Source organism: Triplophysa dalaica, chromosome 5 (genome assembly GCF_015846415.1).
Source record: "Triplophysa dalaica isolate WHDGS20190420 chromosome 5, ASM1584641v1, whole genome shotgun sequence".
Taxonomy (NCBI): domain Eukaryota; kingdom Metazoa; phylum Chordata; class Actinopteri; order Cypriniformes; family Nemacheilidae; genus Triplophysa; species Triplophysa dalaica.
Genome location: NC_079546.1, coordinates 24546614 through 24571233, shown reverse-complemented (window position 1 = coordinate 24571233; position 24620 = coordinate 24546614). Strand labels below are relative to the sequence as shown.

At 39.3% G+C, this 24620-nt stretch overlaps 1 pseudogene; it reads left to right on the top strand.

Moving 5' to 3' along the window:
- Positions 1-8274: 8274 nt before the first annotated feature.
- On the top strand, positions 8275-23304 carry LOC130421007 (polyunsaturated fatty acid 5-lipoxygenase-like; annotated as a pseudogene).
- The last annotated feature ends 1316 nt before the right edge of the window (positions 23305-24620 follow it).

Below are 24620 nucleotides of genomic sequence, written 5' to 3'. Positions count from 1 at the left end.
TTTTTGATCCAGAAGATTTTTTTCACACCAAAACCATTTTCAGAGGTTTAAACCCAACTTACTTTTTAAGCTGTGTCATGTGATGAATAAGAACAATTATTAATAATCAAATTTGGAGATTTATATAGAAAAAAGCTTGGCTATTTTTAACAAAACACATCTTTACCTTACTGATAAAGCATATATCTATATACAAAATAGCAATTCAATGCGTTTCGCTGTCTGTCTGTCTATTATGAGCTCAGTTTTCCAGTTAAAACTATTTATGCACTTTCAACACTGTTCAATCATGTGTACTACGACTCACAATGCAGAAATGAATGAAAAAGAGACCCAAATACTGCGTGCACAAAATGTAAAACATTTGTAACCTAAATTGCATTGGATTAGCATTAACTCTTTCGCCGCCAGTCTTTTTTTAAAAAAATTGACAGCCTACGGCAGCGTTTTTTTAACATTTTCAACAAACTTTAATGGCTCACAGTACATTTTCTGTAAGGAATATATGGAGAAACAATGTGTCCAGTGAAAGAACAGAGTCTCAGGTTTTAAACAAAAGAAACTGTATTATTCAATTTTCATTTTTCCTTTTTTTATCACTCCTTAGATGTGGGTAGGTTTCTTCAAAAATACATAATTGCCGTAAAAACTCGTCTTTGGCGGGGAAACATTTTTTTTCAATGGCGGTGAAAGAGTTTACAGTCACATCTGTGGAGGAGCTGATCAGTTCAACCTCAAGCCATCCAAGATGTATGTGACATTATTGCTTAGCTAGAACAATAAAGATTTTTACCTGGAGTTGTCGTCCATGGTTCTTCATGGTTCAAGTCTTTACAAGTTCAAAAAACAAATAGAGGCAACATAAAAGTAATCCCTGCGGCTTCTTTCGATGTAATGACGTCTTATTTAAGCAAATCGATCGAACTGTGCAAGCAACTGAACGTTATTTACAACATTATAACTGGTAATGCAGTTTGTGAAACTGCTTGGCATGCGTTCTAATCTCATATCTTCCCTTCTCCCTTATAAGGGCAGAGCACTTGATGTAGAGGTCTTGGAGAGAGATGGACAATTTATCTCATGATAAAGCAGTTTGGATGAAATTTGTTGAACTTCTTAGAAAGAGCAGTTGTACACCCATTCTACATTAAAAAATCAAAAACATCTTATAATCGTCTTATGACATATAACAGCAGACGTCTCAGAGACGATTTGCAGATGATCCAACAATAAAAACAACGTGTTGCAGATACTGCAGACATCAAATAGACGTCTCCCAGATGTGTTTGTGTTGTAAGGGGAACCAAAACTGCACATTTCACATGTATCCAGATATCTGACAAACCCATTCGTGACAGATTTTGAAGTCTCGACTAATGAGCTACTGACCTCTGTCTATTTAAACCCTGCTCAGTCGTTCAGTCAAATGCTTGTTTGTGTCTGGATATATTGCCTTGTTCTGCCTGACCTCTGGATTTGTTTGCTTTGTTTGTCCTGACCACTTGTATTTTGGAATTATTTGCCTGCTATCTGGATTATGATTTTGAATTACGTGTTTCAATAAAGCTGCATTGGGATCCTTACCCGTGTTCTCTTCATGCAGTCTGTGAAATGTTTATGATAAATCTTATATTTTTTAACCTTATTTTTCTGCTTTTGATTATGATATTTTATGTTCGTTCTTATTATTGTGTTCTTTTACACACTTCGTACGGCACTGTGGTCAACTTCCATTGTTTTGATGTGCTATAAAAATAAACATTATATCGTATTGTATGTGTTTTCTTTCATGCAGCCACAAATCAGTACAAGGTGTTGGTTTCTAATAATGGTGATGTGAGCCATTTTTCCCTGACACTGGTGGACTCAAACAATCGGAGCAGAGATACCTTGAAGAAAAAAATCTTTTCGTGTTTTGGAAAGGTAAGAATTAGATTTTTTTTAAATACAATATTTAAATATGCTTAACTCTGATCTTGTTTTGTTTGTGCACCTTTACTGTAAACAGTATTTCAAAAAGCAGAACATAATAATAGGTATTATTTGAAGCCATGTTTCTTTTCTGTAGCTCTGAACTCAAAATAGTCTCTGTGGGAATGTTTTAATGTGGGGAAATAGAACTGTTAACAAAGATACTGGATATGGGTTATTCTGAATACCGCCGGTGAAAAATGGGTCCTAGAGAAAAGCTGGAAACACTAAAAATAAGGCATAAATAGTTTTGGATGGAATGTAGGAAAATGGACCCCACAACATGTAAATTCCGTAAAATAAATATTTGTTGCAAAGGAAATAATCATAACAAATAGTATAGTTCAAGAAATAGTGAATGTGTTTATGATGAAAACGTGTATGTGTAAGCAATTTAAGCCATTCACTTCTGCAGCCGTAACTGTTTCCAAAACCTCAAAATGCTGGCTCCGCCTTCACACAATGACACTGTACACGACGAGGGGGCGTGGCCAGCTTGAAATGCATTGTCAAGTCCACATTGAATTTTGCAACACTCAGCGCTCTGGTTAAATTAAAATGCAATTTAGAATGCATTTTAATTTTGCAACTAAAAGAGCACTACAGAAATTGTTTAAATTGCATTTCAAAAGTAGTGTAGGAATTGCCGACAAATGTAAATTATATTATTGGATTTTCATTTTCACTAATGTTGCACATCTGTTATTTAAATGCATTGTCGTTTTACATACTCCATTGCCATTTTGCGCATTGGATTTAAATTGAAAATATGCTACCATAAGAGTCACTTGGTCCAAACAATACAACTTTCTAATTAAAGGCCAAAAAATCATGTGAACGCTATTTCAGGTGAGCATGCTAGCAACGCCTCAACAGAACACAAATCTTTGCTTTTAATTGGAAGGTACAACTGGGAGCATGAAGATTTAACGAAACTCCATGTTTGGAAAATAAAGATCCCTGTGGAACACCAGAAGAGAGGTGTGATACTGAAGAGCTATGTTTTCCAATTCAAACAGAGATATTCCTAATGGATCAATAGAACCTAAACCATTTTAACAAGGTACCCTGAATGCCAACATAACTTTCCAAACGACAAATTAAAATGTTATAATCAACCATATCGAATGCTGAGCTGAGATCTAAAAGGATGCATTTAACAATATTCCTGTTATCAGTAGACAGCTTAATTCCATTTGTGACAAAAACACAGATTCCGTCCTATGTCGTTTTCTATAACCTGACTGAAAAGTTTCGTAAAATGAATTTGAACTCAGAAAAGAATGTAATAGAGAGAGAACAAGCTTTTCTAAGATTTTCAAAATAAACAGGAGATTGGAAATTGGTCAAAAATGATCCGCACAGAAACTCAAGATTCCATTTCTTCAGAAAAGGAGTGATGGAAGCATGTTTTAGGCAGTAAGGAAATGTACCAGTACTCAACGAGGTATTGATAAAGAACAGAAGACCAGGTCAGATGATATCTACAATTTGCTTTATAATCTTGAGGGGATAAAATCATGATGACAGGAGGAGGGTTTTAAATGTGCAGTAATGTCTTTAAAGGTCTGTAAGGAAATGTGATCAAACATGCTTGTTGTTACGGACCAGGCATGTGACAACTCCAGTGTTTGAGGTCTTGACAATTTGAGGGAAGGAACAGATTCATTAAACCAGGGCACAGATTTTTCTTAAGAACGCTTACATTTCAAATGAGTAATGTTATTAACAATGTTCATGAGGATTTACTGAAGAGATTGAAATGCCCAACTTTATATTCCGAAAATCCTCCCAGGCTTTCGAAGAGAAATAGAGAGACCATCGGACCAGGGCAGGTACAAAACCAGAAGTGTGAGGAAAAGAGGTATCGAAGACCAACGTTTTGTGGTCGGATAAGGCAGTCTAATTAATCTCCATGTTCGTAATAGAAAAACCATGAGAGTAAACCAGATCCAGGTGTGATCTTGATTACGCGTCAGACCTATCACCCATTGAGAGAAACTAATAGAGTAAATCAGATTGCAGAAGTCCTTAGTTAACAGTTTACAAGGGCAGTAAACATGAATGTTAAAATGACCCAATAATAAAATCATTTCGTACAAGGTTGCAACACTCAAAATGTCCCAAAATGCGTTGTTAGGCTGAGGTGGTCAATAAACAACTGCACACAGTAAAGGATTTATTAGGTCTATTATGAATAATTGTACCTAAAAACTCGCATTGGGGATTACTAGAAAGGGAGCGACAATGAAAGCTATTTTAGCTGCCAGTCCTCCCCAAAGACAGAAGAATAAAAAGTATCATTAAAATGCATATTATTTAAGATCACAAAAACTTTAGATTTTAAGAAACAATAAAACAGCAATAAAATTGATTAAAATGTGAGTGTATATATAAAAAGAATAAGAGCAAAATAAAAATAAATAAGAAATAGAAGTGCATTTGATGTGAAGCAGCACAGTGCTCAGGTTGTGAATGCACAGCTAAACAAGTGTGTTTTAAATCTGGATTTAAAAGTAGCTACTGTTGGTGAATGTCTGATGTCTTCTGGAAGTGACTACAATTCCCGTCATTATTCCAAGTTTCTGTCATGAACATGAAATCCAGTTCCCGTGAGATAATTTAAATGAAGGTCTTGTTTACCTCGGACCTCACGTTGAGTAGGCCATCCTGAGGGGCAGAGGATCACTTGCTGTTTGAATTTCCCTGTTAAGCTGCCGAAAAATCTTCGGATGCACTTCAGTCCGACAAACCTCATGGGTACAACAAAAGAGCTAGGGACGATAGGCAGAATCCAAGGATATATCCAATCCAGCTTTTAGTCTGCTAGCAACTCCACCTCGTTTACCAAGTCTCCTGCTGCATTCCTTTCTTTGAAGAACAAAAGGCCGGCGGCAAAGGTGATCAGGGATACTCATCTTGAACACTGAGGAGTGTGAATGAAAGCTAGCTATTCTTGTTGATAACCGATTTACTTATTGCGTTGCTATCATTTCATAGACGAAAGTTGTTGACAATATATCGGTCACCAAGAAACAGAGACAACTAAGCAAAGTTCATAGCATATAGAGCGACAGAAGGCTAGCCAAACAGTGCAGCGCCATGTTTTTTGGTGAGTAAATGACGACACAATAAAACAACAGATAACAAAAATAGGCTATCAAGAGTCGTTGTTAAATGTAATGTATGTGAATTTGACATTAATAAGACCTGAGCGTATACTGTATTGTGTCATTAACTAGATTGATGAACCAACTTTGTTCAAACGATTGATCTCCGACAGAGTTACTATACTTTCGGGAACAGATGTGACTACATCGTTGATTTCCTCTATGATGCATCTTACCTAAGGTGGTTAATCGAGGAGTAATGTCCTAGTTTTTCACCAGTTTCTGCCCGATAATCTTGACTATTGATGATCGCAACCCGGGTTTTATGTCAGAAATCAAAACTTTAGTGAGTAAGAGCTGTATGTTTACAGCGTGATATTATGTATGTTACGATTATATAATCCTCACCAAGGTGACAAAATATATTCTTCACATCCTGGACACAAGCTCGCCTTCAGAGGCTTAGAGCATCCAGCCTTTGCTGTCATGTTTTGGAGAAAAGACGTTCATGAGTAAGAAAATGAAAGCCACAGCGGCAGGTCATCTACATACATTTCAGTGACTGGAAACACTGAAGCGAGCAAGATAAAAATAAACATAGCATATATAAATCCATTTTATATCCATTTATACTTTAATTCAATTTTTTTGGACTCTAAAAGGTCAATTACATTTTTGTAATAAAATTTGATATAATACATTTATGTAAAAGAAAAGTGATCACACTGAAATCGTGAAACTTAAAGCATGAAACTTAAAAAAATGTAACAACAATTTATTAAAGGCATATAATAAGCTTTTTTAATTATGTCCAATTTAAGAAAAAGTTATAAATATAGCTGCTAGCAGTGATACAGGGTCAAGCCCCTGAAAGCGCACCACTTACATAGCACAGAGCCAAGAGAGCGAAGAAACGGCATAAACGGAACGCATGTGAAAAACGGCCAGTTCAGGAAGAACAGGCAACAACGAAGTGCAGACTCTACACCAAAATACTCAACACTGGATTCAAAGACTGTAGGGCACTGGGCCATTGCATTGCGCCACTAAGCCGCACAGTCAGTTGCTGTCAAGAGCTGTAGAAGCACAGAACACCTTGAGTAAAGCAAAGCTGAAATAAAATAAGCATGGAAAACAAATATGTGAGACTGAGATTAAATTGGTGACATTCATAAGTACAACAAAACACTAGGAGGGATTTTGAATCCACAACCTCTAAGACACCAGGCTTGCGGTTTAGCAAACTGCACCACAGAGCTTGTTCAAAGTGACAGAGATCCTGAGGAGATGTGTGAGACCTGAAAGTAGCGAAGATGCTGAAACGAGTATTAGAGCAGATATAAAGAAACAATACGTGTCTGAGAAACGGAGGCATAGGTGGGAATTAATTCAAGAAGACCATTTTGCATAGTAGTGCAGAAAACGTTACTCAAAATAGTTCAATACGAGAACGCTAGGTGGCGCTGTCTTTAAGAGTCGCAGCCATGTTCGGGACACTTGTTCAATAACACTTTAAAAATAAAATGACGACAGAGCCGGTCGATGATCCAATCGTGACATATTTGTTATCACCCGATCTGGCACGACCCATTTTGGCAAGGACCCCAGTCCGAGATGTTGATAATGCTTACAAAGTCTCGTATCAATTGATCGAAGAATGGCCGAGATACATCCTAAAATCAATTTTGGGGTCAACTTTGAAAAGCTTGCTACGTCTGCGAAGAAAATTGTCAAGTCTCGTCTGTGCAGCTCAGTCCAAAGAAAGTCTGAGCCAATTTCATGACAATCGGTCACAACTTTTAAAACTAAAAGCGAAAGAACCCAATACTCTACTTTTAAAGATGACCACGACTGTAATGTGTGGAGTCTTAATGTAACACGTGGAATGCATATGCATGAGGAGTGAATGACATGTGCCGAGTAGAATTACTCTGGATCAATGGGTTCAAAAGTTACAGCCGTTTGAGAAGTACATTTTTGATCTGCTGGTGGAACTATAGAGTGAGTGCTAGAGACCCCATACTTAGTCATGTGAATAATGAGTATCACCTCTACGTCTTTGTCAATTGGTTGGCAATCAAACTTTGTTCTGTGTCTGAGCAATAAACAAGAAATACTCAAAACATTTTTCTAAACGAATGTAATAAAGAAGGAAACAAAATATTCTTATTTAAGATTGAAAACAAAACAATTTTGATGGCTGCAACAGTTTAAACAGTCTCCTTCTTGTTATGCTTTTAAATCCAACCCTGTCTCATGAGTTGCCTATAAATAATACTCTATTGCATTATCGTGTAATACGTACACCAAAGTTCGATTTTGCTTGCATATGATACGCCAATGTTTGCGTGCACCTGGGTGGAGAGTAGCCATTTTTAAAAGTACATGAAGAGTTAACTCTGAAATAATTAAAATAATACTGTTTGGTTTAGGGTTTGGGGAGAACTTATAACATGCACACACAGTAAATTGGCCTATCATATGCACACAAATATAGGCATATTGTATGCACACAAAATCGTACTATGGCGTACCTAATACACAATACTGCACAGCGCGTGTTATTTAGACACAATTCATGAGAGTGGGCTGTTAAATCCGCACTCCAGCGCAGTTGGCAGTGAAACTTTGCTAGCACCAGAACCACAAACTAAAAATACTCCAAACAGTTTTTCTAAATTAACTTAATACAGATCCTGAACGAAATATAATTTGACATTAAAAACAAAAGGAAAATATTGTAATGTGAGGCGCACCGCTTCATTCTCGCACTGTTCTGTAGTTTATTACATTTTTATTAATTCTGAATGTGTCGTATGTCCATATTGTACCAAAATGCAACACCTTGCCTTCCTTTGGGTCCACAGCAACACTTGAGCCACCGTGAAGTCGATTGGATGAACGGTTTTTGACATGATAAAAATGCAAACAGATAGACAGACAGAGATTCCGTGCCTTTATTAGGGGGCAGAATTTGTTCAGCCCCCTCCCCTTTGAAGATTTTAATATTCGGTGTTCATCACCACGGAAGCTTCAAAGCTCAAAAATGGTTTTTGGTATAGCCATAACGATATGGCAAAAGAATGATTAATCCCTCTTTTTCAATGCCTGTGTGAGATATGTTTGTTTGTTTCCCATACGCCATACTGTATGCCTTTATAAAATATGTTTTTTTTCACAGGAGATCAACTTTTCCGTCGATGTAGAGAAGGACTTTGGAGACATTGTGCAGGTGAAAATTAAAAATGATTACAAAACTTCGTGGTTTTGTAGATATGTCCAAGTGAAAACTCCCTCTGGAAAGTCCTTTGAGTTCCCCTGTTATCGCTGGATAGAAAAGAAGGAAGTGGTGATCAGAGAGGGCAGTGGTATGTACAGACTCACTTTGTTCATTTTCCAGTTGATAATAAAGCATTATTATTGTTGTTTTGTGTTTGTTTTATGTATTTCTTTGTGTGTTCACTAAGCTCGATTGCCTCAGGATGACAACAACATTTTAAAAAAGCAAAGAGAAGAAGAAAATGAATCTAGAAGGGATACATACGGGTATGATGAAACAGTTCCAGTCTTAAACAATATTGGTTTGCTGTACTTTTTCTTTGTTTCTCTATAGACACAGTTCATTCTATGCTGATTTATGATCAATATTTTATAATAAATGTTTTTTCTAGTAGTGATGTTGGAGTGTATATTGGTAAGAATAATAATGATACATTTTATTTTCTATAGTGCCTTTCCTTGGAGCATCTCAAAGCGTGTTACATAAAAATAAAATACATATCAATAACAATACAGTAATTTCTCAAAAACAATTTAAAAACCACAAATTCACTGTTATGTTAGCAAAAAAAGTATGTTTTCATTGATGTTTTAAAAACACTCAAAGAGGCCGCATTTCTTAATGCTGAGGGGAGAGAATTCCAGAGTTTGGAGGCCATAGAAGAGAAAGCTCGATCACTGCAAGTACTGTAAAAGGCTGGCTTCAGAGGAGCGAAGACCACGACTTGGGGTGTAAAAAGTCAACAGATCAGGCAGATATTGTGGTGCTAAACCATGCAAGGCCTTATACTGTAATTGAGCATGAGAACTTTAAAATCAATACTAAATCTGACAGGGAGCTAGTGCAAGGAATCCTAGATTGGAGTGATGTTCTCCCTTGACCTGCCACCTGCAATTTATTGAGGGTAGATTTAGAAAACCAAGCAACCACGGCATTGCAATATTCAACTCAGGGACAAAACAAACGTATGAATCATTTTGTATTGTTTTTGAGATTGAAAAAAATTAGTTTTAAGTAAATTCTGAACACGGGGATCAAATGCTAAATTAGCATCGACTATAACGCCTAATTTTCAGTTTTGTTTGAAACTCCACAACAGAGACATCCATCTTTGGGGTTGGTGGATACGCTTTACCACTTGCTGGGTTGAGCTGATGAGCATTGTTTTTTTCACTATTTAGACACATATGGGCTCATAAATGAAACACGAGCAGACATTTTTTTTATATAAATAGTTCGTAAAGTCGTTTTGACGTATATTTTTGTATTCATGAAAATGTTCATATTTTCAAAATGTGAGTTGGTACGAAAGAAATGTACACCTGCTCTAAAAAAGCTTTGGTGGACACCGTATAGCCTATTATAAGCATATAGCCTATTAGTCTATTTTGCATTTATTCAAGATAATGCAGCCAAACCAGAGAAGGAAGTCCAGAGGATTTCATCATTCTGAGATACGTAATTTGCGTAGCTGTAATTCATAGGCGAGATTATGCTAATTGTAAATGAATGTGCATGCGCGTCCTGTTTACGAATGACTACAACTCATTGACATACACACAGTTTACTACGAAATCTGACGTTTACGAAGTATTTGTGAATCCGTTGGAAAGTTTTCAGGAAGGATTGTTTTACACGCAATTGACTCAGACTTTACTCATGCATCAATGCTTAGAACATCCACATCCTCAGAGCTGGAGTGTTCAAGCCTTAGAATCTGGCTCCAAATTGGCCAGGAAGAAGCTGGAAAAAAAGAGTCACAGTCATCTCCACCAGATCTATATGCGATATCCCACAGACAACGTGGTGCCTCAGCAAACGCGTGTCTAGAAATGTAACCCTGGTCTTCAATATCAAATAGTGCTTGGCGGGAGGTATGGCTTCTTAAAGGCAACTTTTCACGAGATCTCCCTACCACTGGCAATAAGGCAGTGTTTTTAAAATACTAAGCCGACAAGACTAGACAAAATTCAACTGTTACTAATACAACAGAGCGTAGCACCAATCAGACGTGGATAAGTTACGTTCTTCATATGTAATCAAGCAGAACAATTTCTCATTGCATCATCATTCGACGTAGTGCTGAGTACCATTTTTCCTATTTTTATCTTTGCTTTCATCACACTTTGTTGTAATTCATTAAATAGAGACGTACCAAAAATTTTAAATAACTTGAATATTCAATCTCAACATGGGCAGCAATGGAACACCACTTTCCACCGATTGTTTAACCACCATGAGTTGTCCTCAGTTCTACTCAACAGAATAACTACATTTGTACAGATTGTTCAAGCTATTATTAATCTCTTTTTCAACAAACAACCAGCCTAAAAAATGTCTTGACACAAATCATACTACTGTAAGTAGTAGTACTGTTGTAGAAATGACTGAACATGCATGTCAAGAAAGATCTTCCTGCAAACTACTGCAAATACATGCACCTTCCCTCTTAATATTTCCCCTTTAAAAGTATATATTTGGACAAGCCTTTTGGCCAAGGATTCTTATAATGCCAAAGGGAATTTGCCTTTGTACATTCCAATTCCCAGTGTAATTTCCCCTAAAATAATCAAGGCAACGAACAAACGTCATATTCATTTATTTATAAAAGAAACTGGCCTTTACATTAAAATAACCAGATAAATAAATATATAAATATGTGTTACCTTGTGGTAATTGTTGGTGTAATTGTTCAAGTAAATGATGTATTTTTCTTGTTCAAGATGGATGCAGAGCCGCCCAGGCTTCCCTCAGAACCTAAATGCCAAACTGAAGGATCTGCCTTTGGACGTTCAGTTTGATAAGGAAAAATGGCATGACTTTTATTTGAATGCCGCAGAAATGTACGTTTGAGCAAGTTTATCATGCCCACAGTTCTTGTTTTTTATATATTTTTTCCCCTCACTTTTACAGAGGTCTCTATAAATGTGTAAAATCATATATTCTATTTCAGGATAGTGGCAGAAAAATTTGACTTGGTTAAAACTTACTTTGAGTCCTGGAATGAGCTGAACGATTTTTATCAGTTATTTGTTGGTGACATCAAGAATACTCTTCTAGGTTTGAATAGTTTCTTTATTAAGAAAGATTGTGGGAAACTAAAAATTTGGGGGAATATTTTCCACAAGTGTAAAGCATTTGACAGTTGACTGAATTTTTTTGTAACTGGACAGTGAATGTGATTGAAGACTGGAATACGGATTACATGTTTGGCTATCAGTTTCTGAATGGCTGCAATCCTGTCATGATCAGGAAATGTGTGGAACTTCCAAAGACATTTCCAGTCACACATAAGATGGTGGAGGGATCTCTGCCGAGGGGTCGCACCTTACAACAGGAATTAAAGGTCAGAAACCAGTAGAACAGTTGGTCAGTTATCAATTCCAAGACTTGCTGACATTGTGACAATCTTAATATATAATTAAGTAACTTTGACTTACTACAATGTGATTTTAGCTTATAGACTTTTTGTTTCAAACTACACAATTGTGTGCGCTAAAAGAATCTCTGTGTTTACAGGATGGAAACATCTACATAGTGGATTATAAAATCTTGGACGGATTGGAACCCAATAAGACTAGCAAAGATATCCAGTACTTTTTGACTGCACCCATCTGCCTACTGTACAAAAACAGACTGGACCAAATTGTGCCAATTGCCATACAGGTACGTGTCCCATAAAGAATCAGTCTGAACTGAAAAAAATATTACCTAAAACTTAAAGTGGTAAAGGAAATTTTCTCAGAAATATGTGTTGTTTGACCAAAATGTTTGCTTGGCTGAAACAGCTCAGTCAAAAACCAGGGGAAAGGAGCCCGATCTTTCTTCCACATGATAATGAATACGATTGGATGCTTGCCAAGATGTGGGTAAAGTCTTCAGACTTTAATGTACACCAGCTGGTCACACACCTTCTCAAGACACATCTGATATCAGAGGTTTTTGAAGTAGCCATGTACAGACAGCTCTCTCCAGTCCACCCAGTATACAAGGTATGTGTCTTTGCATACACAGTCAAGTGCAAACTGAATATTTCTGAAGATTGTGTCACTCATCTTTTATGATGGTTACGTGGACAGGAATACATGAACCATGTTGAAGAGATGAAGCGTCAGGTTCTTAGGGAAAGATGGTGTAACTACATAACCTGAGATGTTCCCTTTCGAATGGTAACTTGTGCTGCAGGGTTTCAGAACTTGTCCCGGAGGACCCTCAGCCATGCACATTTTGAATGACTTCCATATTGGACTCACCCAATTCAAATCTTCCAGTCACTGCTAATGAATTCAATCAGGTGTGTTAGATGAGGGAGACATACAGAAAAGCTGTCTGAAGAGAGCAGCCTTTGAACTGGAACACAACTAATGTGTAGGGCTGGGGATCCTTCAGGTCAGCTTTGATAACTGAGAAACCCAGCCCTTGTGCACGCATTGGAGAACGAATACCCAGTAGTGGCGTCTTTTAATATAATAACATTGATCAATTAGAAGAAGTGCTTCTGCATAATGATTTTGAAACTGAGAAGAAGTCAAACATCATTCTGTTATAATCGAAAATAAGAGCTCTAAACCTGAGGCCTCAGCACAACCAAAATAATTGAGCCCAGACTGCTAAATAGAGATTGGAGTGCAATGAGGCAGTACTGGTGAGCATAGAAGTTAAAGTGTTGAAGCCAATCTACTCAGACAGAGCTTCTAAACAGATCTTTTAGTTTATGAAGATCCTTTTTTGTTCGGCCATTCAGCTCCCATATGAGCTAAGTGTGTGTGCTCTGTTTTATACATGACCCATGCACAGACAAGCAGTCAGCTGAACACAAGAAGTGAATGTCACCGTTCAATGTCAAGTTTATTAAGTTTGTGATTAGACTCATACTGCTCAAACCAGATGGATTCCCCAATGTTTTCTCAAGGACATGCACCAAAAGTTCCATTCAAAAGGAAACCACTATTTTGTTTGAGGTTATGCTTTTCAAATGCATTTTAATGATTCAATGCCCACGCTTATATTGATTTTTTGCTTCTTACAGTTACTGATACCTCATGTCCGTTTCACAATTGAGATCAATGCAGAGGCCCGTGCAAATCTCATCAGTAATGACGGAGTCTTCAGCAAGGTACTTTAGCTTCTTTAATCTAATTTGATATGTTCACACATAAACAGCATCTTTTTGGGATCCAAAGCAATTAGGTTCATATGTGATTATATCTACAATGTCTTTGTCTGGCAAGCCAAAATTTCTATCCTTGATATACAGTACTGTAGATTTAAGGGTGTACACAGTGTTAGCCCCGGATGTGATTTTCTGTAAAAATACCTATTTCCGTATTTTTTTACCTCCCTGGGATCAACCGTGTAAATAGAATGAATTTGATTTATTTTAGCAATATCTACGTGGATATTAAAATCTCCAACAATCAGTACTTTATCGACGTTAACCAATAGATCCGATAAGAAGTCTGCGAACTCTATCAGAAAATTAGTGTAAGGCCCAGGGGGTCTATACACAGTAACCAATGTAAGAGAGACCAATGATTTTTTACTTTTATTTGGAACAGTTTATGTTCAACACAAGCACTTCAAATGATTTAAATGTATGCATTGTTCTACAAGTTACGGTGAGAAAGTCTCTAAAGTTTGTTGCGACACCACCACCTCGACCAACCGGACGTGGCTCATGAATATAACCGTAGCTTGGTGGAGTAGACTCATTTAGACCAAAATAATCATTTGGCTTAAACCAGGTTTCAGTAAGGCAAAGTATATCAAAACTGTTGTCTGTGATCATTTCATTAACAATAACCAACTCAACTTTATTTAAATAGCGCTTTTTACAATTTTCATTGTTACAGTGCAGTTGTACATGAGACACATTGAATACAAGTAAAACAACTAAAGGCATAAACCTGTAAAAACAAGAAAAAGGTGAAAACAACAAAGACAGACTTACAAACGCTCCACACACAAAATATGCATACATACTTACACACCGAGACATAGACGCACACACACAAACACACTCACACACACACAACCACACTCGCACACACACACACAGTGAAAGCACACATTGGCGATAAAGGAGAGAGAACCGCAGGTCAAATATTAAACGGACTATAAATTTCTATATGCAATATTAATTATGTCTAACTTCTGAATTCTAAAGCAGCCCCCCCGGCCAGGCAGACAAGGCTTAACAACAAGGCTTAATAAAAATAAAAAATGATAGATTTAAGATTATCATTAACAATCTAATAGCATTTGAAATGTTGTAGGAAGAACAAAGTTGTCGCGTCCTTTATCCAGCTCTATCCTCTTAACTCTTGTCAGGTCACCGCTTCCCATTCTCAGCTCTGCCATCAGGTCTGGGCATGAACTGCATCCTGCGGTAACCTTGGAACAAAGAGACAAGACTGGCTGAGAGTAGAGTACTGTTCTGCACTCTTTGATGCAACATGTACATCAGTTGTTGTTGTTGGATGTGTTCCTAGTTCCGGTTGATCTAAATAATGCAGCCTAGATCCTCTGAGGATTAATATTATGGAAGTGTAGTGTATGCAAGATTAAAAAGATGAGTCTTTAGTCTAGATTTAAACTGACAGAGTGTGTCTGCCTCCCGGATCGTGCAGGGAAGAATATTCCAAAGTTTAGGCGCTAGATAAGAAAACGATCTACCACCTGCACTTGACAACTGCCTCATTACATATATTGTCTTTAGGTTTAATCACGATAAGGTTTTTTCTCTGACTTTTACATAAATCATTTTTAGTTGTATTATTTGGGGAACAGACATGGATTTGGAAGCAGTAAGATTTTTCACAGTTGAGTGAGAGAAACACATATTATGGTTAAAGTTAAAGTATCTGCAAACAATGAATACAGCCTCGGATGCTGGATGGGCGTTAAGAACGAAACATCACATGTATCTGCAGACCCAATAACAGCCTGAATAAAACTTGATCTCAAAGATGGCCTCTTCAGTATGCTACACATGTGCTAATGGAACTAGTTAATTTCTGAAAATATTTAGACAAAATATTTACTGAACTTTCTGTATCCAGATTAGTAGCATAAGTGCTGATGGGATTGATTAATTGATGAGAAGGGCTATGGAGACTTTTACCTACAAGTCCATGTGTTTCCCTGAGGCCATAAAAGAGCGAGGAATGGAAAAAACTCCCAAGTACTACTATAGAGATGATGGCATGAAGATCTGGGAGGCCATATACAGGTAGGTGGAACGGTTACAACAGTTCAGATTATTTACTACTAATGAGAAAGTAAAAATTTGCCCAATGAACATGTTTGGCATCTGGAGGTTTTTTTCTTTCTTTCTTGATACGTCATCTTATGGATCTTCCTTTAGTTTTGTTGATCAGGTGATCAAGATCTACTATGACAGCAATGAGGCGGTTCAAAAAGATGAGGAGATTCAAAAATTTCTTGAGGAGGTTTCCATATATGGCATGAACGACTCCAAGGCTGAAAGTGAGTACAGGTTCAGCTTTAGCACAATTTCAGTTTGCGTTCGTCTATGCTTAGATGCCTTTTCTTGTACGTATATTGAATATTCTATATGCATGTTTGTGTGCATCAAATCAACCTAATTTGTACACAAGATAAAAGCAAATTGTCACTGTTTACAGAGTTTCCACGCTCTCTAGAAACTCGTGAGGAGCTAGTCAAGTACCTCACTGCAGTAATATTCAATGCTTCAGCACAGCATGCCGCAGTCAACTTTGGACAGGTGAGATAACAAACTTTAAGATCATTTGTAAGAGCATTAGAAAGTGCTGGGCATAATTCTGCATGATATCTAAAAGATAATCTTATGTGTTCCAGTTTGAGTGGTATGGCTGCGTTCCCAACAGTCCTTCCACCATGCGCAAGCCGCCTCCGAAAGAGAAGGGCACAGTGGATCTGAAACATATCATGGATACTTTGCCTGACCGTGGTTGTTCCATAGAAGTTCTAGGGACAGTTTGGGACCTCACTCGGTTCCAGGGCAAAGAGGTTTGACATCTGATTTGTTTATCCATTTGAAATTGTGTTGGACATGGCAGTAGCCTTGTCTAAATCATTTGAAAAAGAATGAACCTGTTACTAGCTGAGGGTACACAGCATCAAGGTACGAGTTTAAAGGCCAAAGATTGTTTTAAAATGCTCGTTGGCTCAAATACATTTAAAATTAAACATATTGCGGTAGATTGTTTGCTTGCTACACTCTACAAACAGATGTCACAGTGGTTACATTTAAAGAAACACTTTATAACTTTTTGTTCTGTTGAACACAAAACGAGGGGTTACATAAGGTAACCTAGTTCTATGAATAAGGTCAACACGCCACTGTATGGGTCAGCCTAGCTAAGGATGAGCTATCAGGAGATGGTATATCAAATAAGCCACGCCCCGCTTGCTACCCCGGCTATAAATACGGGCGTGAGCCACCACCCATTCTCTTTTGCCGAGTAGCGAAAGTACTCCCTGAGTGACCGCGCCATGTGGCGTGTTGACCTTATTCATAGAACTAGGTTACCTTATGTAACCCCTCGTTCTATTTCATTTCAGTCAACACGCCACAGTATGGGTCAACTGTATACCAGATAAGGTCAGGAGGGGAGAACCAACCCAAGCGGGGCGATAAAAATCAAGGAAACCTTTTAATGCTGAATAGAATATTTATTAGTTACCTTGTTGTGTACATAGGTAAGCAGAGGGCAGTCAGCACCTCCACAATATTTACATGTACACACATAAATCAGAGGGTGTTCTGCCCCTCGATAATATATATAACACATTTAATCAGAGGTGTTTAGCACCATGATAATAATTATATAACCCAGTTAGTCAGAGGGTGTTCAGCACCTTGACACATAAAATTAACTCCGTTTATCAGAGGGTGTTCACCACCATGATAAAAATATAGAACACAGTTAGTCAGAGGATATTCCGCATCTTGACAACATCACATTAACTCAGATAATCAGAGGGTGTTCATCACCTTGATAATATTTATACATAACACAGTTAATCGGAGGGTGTCATCACCTTTACAACCTTACCTTTATACAATGAAATCAGAAGGTGTTCTGCACCTGGACATCACTTGGACCAGTCCGATCAGGCAGTCCTGCTGTCTGCAGGACAGTTGATGAGACCGTCGTAGCCACATCTAGACGGTAAAACTTAGCAAATGTCAGTGATGATGACCATCCTGCTGCTGCGCACACGTCTTCCAGAGGAACCCCATTAAACAATGCCCAGGAGGCAGCCACTCCTCTTGTAGAGTGGGCCACTACTCCCTGAGGGGGAGGCATCCCAGCGCTTTGATAAGCGAGCTTAATCAGCCTGACAATCCATTTTGACAGCCTCTGCTTGGACACTGCCTGGCCTTGTACCAAGTCTCCAAAACACACAAATAACTGATCGGTATGTCTGATCCGTTGTGTGCAAGATATATATCTTCTCAGTGCCCTGACAGGACAGATTAGATGGAGTCTGGCCCCTTCCTCTGAAACGTGAGGAGGTGGATGGAATGGTTCTATCACCAAAGGCCTGGAAACAAAAGACCGTGGCAGAACTTTTGGCAGAAATGAAGGGTTTTGAAGAAGTGATATAGATGATCCTTCTTCTCCCAATCTCAAACATGCCGGATGCACAGAGAAAGCATGAATTTCACTCACCCTCTTCATTGAAGAGATAGACAAGAGAAATGCTGTCTTCAACGTCAGAAATTCCATCCCTAGCTCATGTAGAGGTTCAAAAGGAGGTTCTGCAATAGCCCTCAAGACAACCCCCAGATCCCATGAGGGAATTAGTCGAGCTCGAGATGGGCAAAGTCTACGAGCCCCCTTGAGATAACGTCTGAGAAGAGGTTGTGACCCCACTGTGCAACCTTCATAGCCCTCATGACGGTCAGATATAGCTGCCACATAGCCTCTCAAGGTTGATTCCGTTACTCCTGTCTCCAGTACAAACTGAAGAAATGAGAGGATGGAATCCACTCCACTCGACACTGGGTCTATCTCCAGTGAGTGACACCATCTGGAATACCGTTCCCATCTATAGGCATAAAGTCGCCTTGTGGAGGGGGCTTTGGCTGCCTGCAATGTGGTCAGGACTGCTGCTCCTAGAGTCCTGGCTGGCTCCCGTCTAGTGGCCAGACATGTAACCTGAACTTCCCTGGAGTCGGGTGGAAGATCTGACCCAGGGCCTCGAGAATGTGCCCACAAAAGGAGATCCCGGGCCTTCCTGTGTAGGGGCATTGAACGTTCTCCACCTTGGTGGTTTATGTATGACACAACTGTTGTGTTGTCGGAACGAACAAGTACTTGTCTCACCCGAAGCTGAGGCAGAAAGTGGATCAAAGCTCGAAATACAGCCTCCAACTCCAAGAGGTTTATGTGTACTCCTACCCACAAGGCTTCCCATTCCCCTTGTACTGGGTTGCCTCGCCAGACAGCACCCCAGCCTGTCTGTGAAGCATCTGTCGTTATGGTCTCTCTTGACCATAATGGGCCCATCTTGACTCCTTCCGTCAGGCCTGGAGTCGAGAGCCACCATTTGACCGCTGGAAGACAATCCAGGTCTCTGGGGATCAGTCGCCGCCCATTCTCGTATGGACTTACTTTGTATTTTGCGAACCAACGTTGCAATGGGCGCATGTGAAGCAACCCCAATGGCACCACCTGACTGGCTGCCGCCATTAGGCCAAGCAGTCTCCGACCCGTCTTCACCATAACTTGTCTCGATGTGATGAACTCGGACAGGAGGTCCTTCAGTACTGACTGCCTCTGTAGAGTCAGGGACGCTCTCATCACTATCGAATTCAGACTCAAGCCCAGGAATGTCACAACTCTCTTGGGAGTGAGACAACTCTTGCTGGTGTTCAGAGTCAGCCCCAATTCCCGCAAGTGGGCTAAGACCACTCCTGCGTTGCAGTTCTCCTGTCAATACAGTGGGAACAATCCCTTGAAATTGTGGTGGTTTTGACTTGAATTGGATTCTGTAACCGGACTCCAATGTACTCAGTACCCATGGACATCGAGTGCATTGGCTCCAGTACAATAGATGTTGGCTGGAAAAACGGGGAGTCAGAGGTTGATGACCGTCATGAACGATTTTTTCCTCCACGCGTAGTGGAGAACTTTGACTGTTAAGTCCTACGAAAGGACTGCCGTGCTCCTTGGCTTGGTCCCGTCTGCACTCTTTGAGCAGCAGAGCGACGATGACCTACGAGTGCCTGGCTTGATGATTCAGCTCGAGCCCAGCCACTACTCCCGGTAAATGTACGCGGACCACGAGTAGCTGGTGCTCTAACCACTGATCGGGTTAGTTCTCTCGTTCTGCGAGATTGTTCCAAGGCAGCTTCTGCCGGGGGACCAAAGACCCCCCGGGCACCAGTGGGGCTGCAATGACTGCCATGCAGTCTTGATCCAACAGATTAGCATTAGAAAGCCATACCTGACGACGTGCTTGGACCACATTGGCCATGGATTGCCCCAGGGCTTGGGCATGTGCACTTGTGCCTCGGAGCAGCAAATCAACCACTCGTAATGATTCAGGGATACTTTCCTCCTCTATCGAGGAGGAGAACGAATCCTGTAACAGACTCTCCAAATACACCAACAGTAGAGAGTTTGTGCATGCCAGTCGAGCTGACAAGGCAGCGGCCTGATAGGCTTTCCGCAGTTGACTGTCAATCATCCTACCCTGCTTCTGAGGGTGTGTAGCATCCCTTCCCGTCCTAGCTACAGCCCCTGTCAACATAGCAAATGTTGGTCCGATCTGAGGAGCTGTGGTCAGCCCTTGGGTCGCTGCTCCTGCCAGGTTACCCAGCTGTGTCCTGGGAAGTGCCGTGGAGCTAGGACCTTTCCAGGAAGACTGCAACTCAGCTATAAAATCCGGAAGGATTGGCAACCCCTCTGATTTATTACGCTGAGGGCCTCTATCAAACACTGAGGTTGATGTTGAGGCGGCCTGGGGAGGCAGCTTTGCTCGCACAGCTGCTCTGGCGATCACTGCCTTGATTGAAGGGTCCAGAGACATTGCGTCGGAATCCTGGGTAGAGTACACACCCATGTCGGAGTCAGAAATGTCGTCCATCTCAGAATGCTCGGGGCATTCATCCCTTCCAAACCTGCCAGACGCAACCAGCGAAACTTCATCCGGATCGTGGCGCTGCCTTTTTGGTTTTGCAAAACCCAAGCCATGAGGTTCTTTAGCCTCTTGCTGAGCCTCCACCAGAGATTTTAGTGTCTCCTGCATACTTCGCATCTGCGTCTGCAGCTGATCAAGGTCACCTTGTATATGCTTACGCTTGTAAGCTTGTTTACGTCTGACCGTGTCCTCCTGAGGATCCTTTCCCGTCTGGAGTGGCTCCATGCCTGCAGGCATTGCAGAGGTTAACTCTGACTGCCCTTCTTGCATTCTAACAAGGAAAGTCGAACCCAGAAGATGGCTTTTGTTTCCAGAAACAAAGAGGCCTCTGTGAGTTGAATAGATGTAGCCCAACGGTTCTCTACGAATCAGTAGCTTTCACCCTCACGGGAGAAGAGGCTCCTCTTTAGTGGTTATAATCAGTCACTGTGAAAAGACAACTTTGAAATTTACCAGATGTAAACACAATGGTCCTAAGCATTGGATAGAATCAAAGGCCCGAACGGGGATCGTACCCGCGACCTTGCCGTTATCAGAACATCACTGTAACCAACTGAGCTAATCGACCATGGGACTCAAGTGATTGAAACAGCAATTATAATAAAACAAAAACGTGAACACAAAAACTAGCGGTAGCATACCTCCTCGTGGGTGCAGAGGCTCCGAAATTTTTACCACGTGTACGTTTACAAAACAAACAATCGAGCGAGCGAACGCGCTCGTTCCAATCGTATAATCATAGACATTCCTGTTAATACCATAAGGAAAATCTTACCGTAACAGCTTACCTCGATAGCTAGGAGGCAAAAAAGAGAATGGGTGGTGGCTCACGCCCGTATTTATAGCCGGGGTAGCAAGCGGGGCGTGGCTTATTTGATATACCATCTCCTGACAGCTCATCCTTAGCTAGGCTGACCCATAATGTGGCGTGTTGACTGAAATGAAATAGAACTAGATATTTTGAAGAATTTAGGAAACAGTTCTGAGGCACGTTTGACTACTATTGTCATTGTTCCAACTATGGCGGTCAATGATGCCCCAGGACTGTCAGTTGCTAACATTCTTCCAAATATCTATCAATTATACAGTTTGGAACAACTGAGGAGTAATTAAACACTACATTTCACTTTGCTTAACACATGCAACCCGTTATCAATAACCTCAATATTATTAAAGAGACACTCCACCCAAAAATGTCAGGAATTAAAAATCCAAGAAGCAATGTCAGCTGTCTCCATTGAGCAAGCGAGTACCAAAAAAACTAAATCCAATATATCTGTGACCCTGGATCACAAAGGCAGTCATCAGGGTTCAATTTTGGGATTTTGACATAATCTGAATCATCATTGACGTATGGTTTGTTAGGACAGGACAATATTTGACAGAGATATAACTATTTTAAAATCTGGAATCTGAAGGTGCAAAAAAATAGAAATATAGAGAAAATCACCAAGTTGTCCAAGTCCTTGACAACACATATGACTAATGAAGGAAAAATAAATAAACTGTCCTATTGGCTCACCTCTGTTATGACATTGTGGAGTGTTGTTGAACCTGAAAGCTTCACATGGACACCAAACTTGAATAATTCCCAAGGAGCGGCCAGCAGTGATATATTGACATATTTGTTGTTTGTTGTTATGTGCTCATGAGGATTTGTGGGACAAAAACACAAATGTGTTTCCGATAACACATTTTTTCAATGACTTTCAGTATCTTTGCCACTTATTTGATCATCAAAGCTACTTTAAATCTTTTCTTGTACTTGACCAAAACGAATATTTAAAATGTTTGTTCATTATTTTTCAGAACCTGACAAACATGTAGCAAAAAAAAACACATAGGACGGATGTATCCGCATTTTAACTCAAAGGAAAGACAGTAGCAAAGCACTTTTTCCTAAGGATCTGATAACAGATCATAAAAAGACATGCTTTGTTTGACAGAAACGTGGCTAAACCAGATGATTATATTAATTTAAATGAATCCGTCCCCCAAGATTGTTATTATAAACATGATCCTCGTCAAAAATGCAGAGGGGGTGGTGTTGCTACACCTTACAATAACTCTATTAGACATACTCTAAATACATGATACATAATTCATGACTTAAAATGAAGCCATATGGTGCATCAGCATTCAGATGGAAAAAATAATTGTGTTTTTACGCCCCACGGTTCAGAAGTTATGGGCAAAAATGTACGTGAAATTTTGGACTTTTGGTGGCGCTAAAGGGATTGAGATAGAAACTCTAAATTTCCTTGGATAATGTTGAGACTGTCCGGTCTCTGTGTGTAAAATGTCATAACTTTATAGACTTCCATGTCGAAAGAATAACAACATTAAGAAGAAAACTAACAGATTTTCTTCTCCAAGAAAAGAGGCTTGTTTTTGGGCTTGACCCCTAAAAACTAACGAATAAAATATAATAATATTAATAAATAAAAGTTAAATTGAAACAACAGTATGTTGGCTTTCTCAAGAGAAATAATCCATCAACATCTCAACAGGTGTTCCTTTGCAAAAGCGCTTTCAAGAGCATAAATAAAGGACCAGTTTACCTTGTACAATAATGACACATTTGATCTTTTCATTTTTCCCCAGCGGTATTTAGGCATGTTTCCAGATGAGCACTTCACCGAGCAACCAGTGAAGGAAGCCATTATGACCTTCCGCAACACACTAAAGGAGCTGACCGCCAGTATCAAGCGTCGAAACGAAGGATTAACAATGAGATATTCTTATTTGTCCCCAGACCAAATCCCCAACAGTGTTGCGATTTAACAAAATGTTTTCAGACGTAACAGTAGCGTTTACGGCCTGAATGCTTGATATAGAGAAGAACAGTTCTACTTACAATATGTGATAGTTTGGCAAACCACAGAGCATTGTGCCATTTTTGGCAGTTTTTTTATTATGTTTGATTTATGCTGATTGAAACGTAAAGTAAGGGGTGATTGTTGGTCCAGCTCATGCCAAGAAAGAACAAGCAAACGTATGTTATAATCCATTTATAGTCTTTTCTTTTATTCTTTTCTTTATTCACACAAACTTGCATAATCATATATCCATCCTGTAGTAATAATTGACACATGTTTTGATTCATTTACATTGTCTTCATTACTCATGGTATATGGTTTGTTTGTTTTGAATGATTATTTACTTTAATTGTACCTTAGTTATATTTCCATCTTATATCTGTATTGATTAAGATGATCTTATGTCCACATGTTTCAGTGGTTGTGTGACAGTAAATTGTGGAGGGAATAATAGTTTTAGCTCACAGTACATTCAGTATGAGCGAGGGTTTATATTGTGTTACCTTCAAGGTTAGCTTATAAAGATTTGCTATTATGGGTGTGAAATATTTGTTTATGAATGGTGTAAAGGAATTGTTTTTATATCGTGTTTTAAACATTTCTGACTGCACTTCAAATGGTTGATGATCCCATTGGAGCTCTCATAATAAAAACATTGAAAAGAGATGTATCACAATATTGTTTTGATGTGTAAGGCTGGTACAAATGTGTCCACACCAAAAGGGCAACACAGAGCTTCATTCAATACAATGAACTTCTCACAGAGTTTGCATCTCTGTCTCAGAGAGCATAAACAATGACTGAAGATGACAAACTCACACACTTCCCCGCTTCTCTTTCTCTCCCACTAAACTCAACCATTTTACAGAATATAGATGTAACTTTGTCAATAATGAATAATTTATCTTTGTAAATCTTTTGGAAAAAACAGACTACATTATTTTAAATGTAGGTTTAAAACGACTGTAGAGAAAATCAGGATATAGAGAACATGTAAGGATTCTGACTTGTATGCGCAAGACTTTAAACAACATGAGAATCGGATAATTGAATATACTCTAAAAAAACAACAACTCACTAACCCTTTCTCTTAACAGGCAGTGGTCTAGCTTTAGTTGAAACCAGTAACTTTCTATTGGCACCTAATGTATTATGTCTCCTGTATGACCTATCGCTTATTGCTCCCTAACTCTTTGTAAGACCCTTTGTTAACAGCGTCTGCTGAATGACTAAATGTACAAATGTATACCAGGAGAATCAATCATGTATCCCTATTTCACC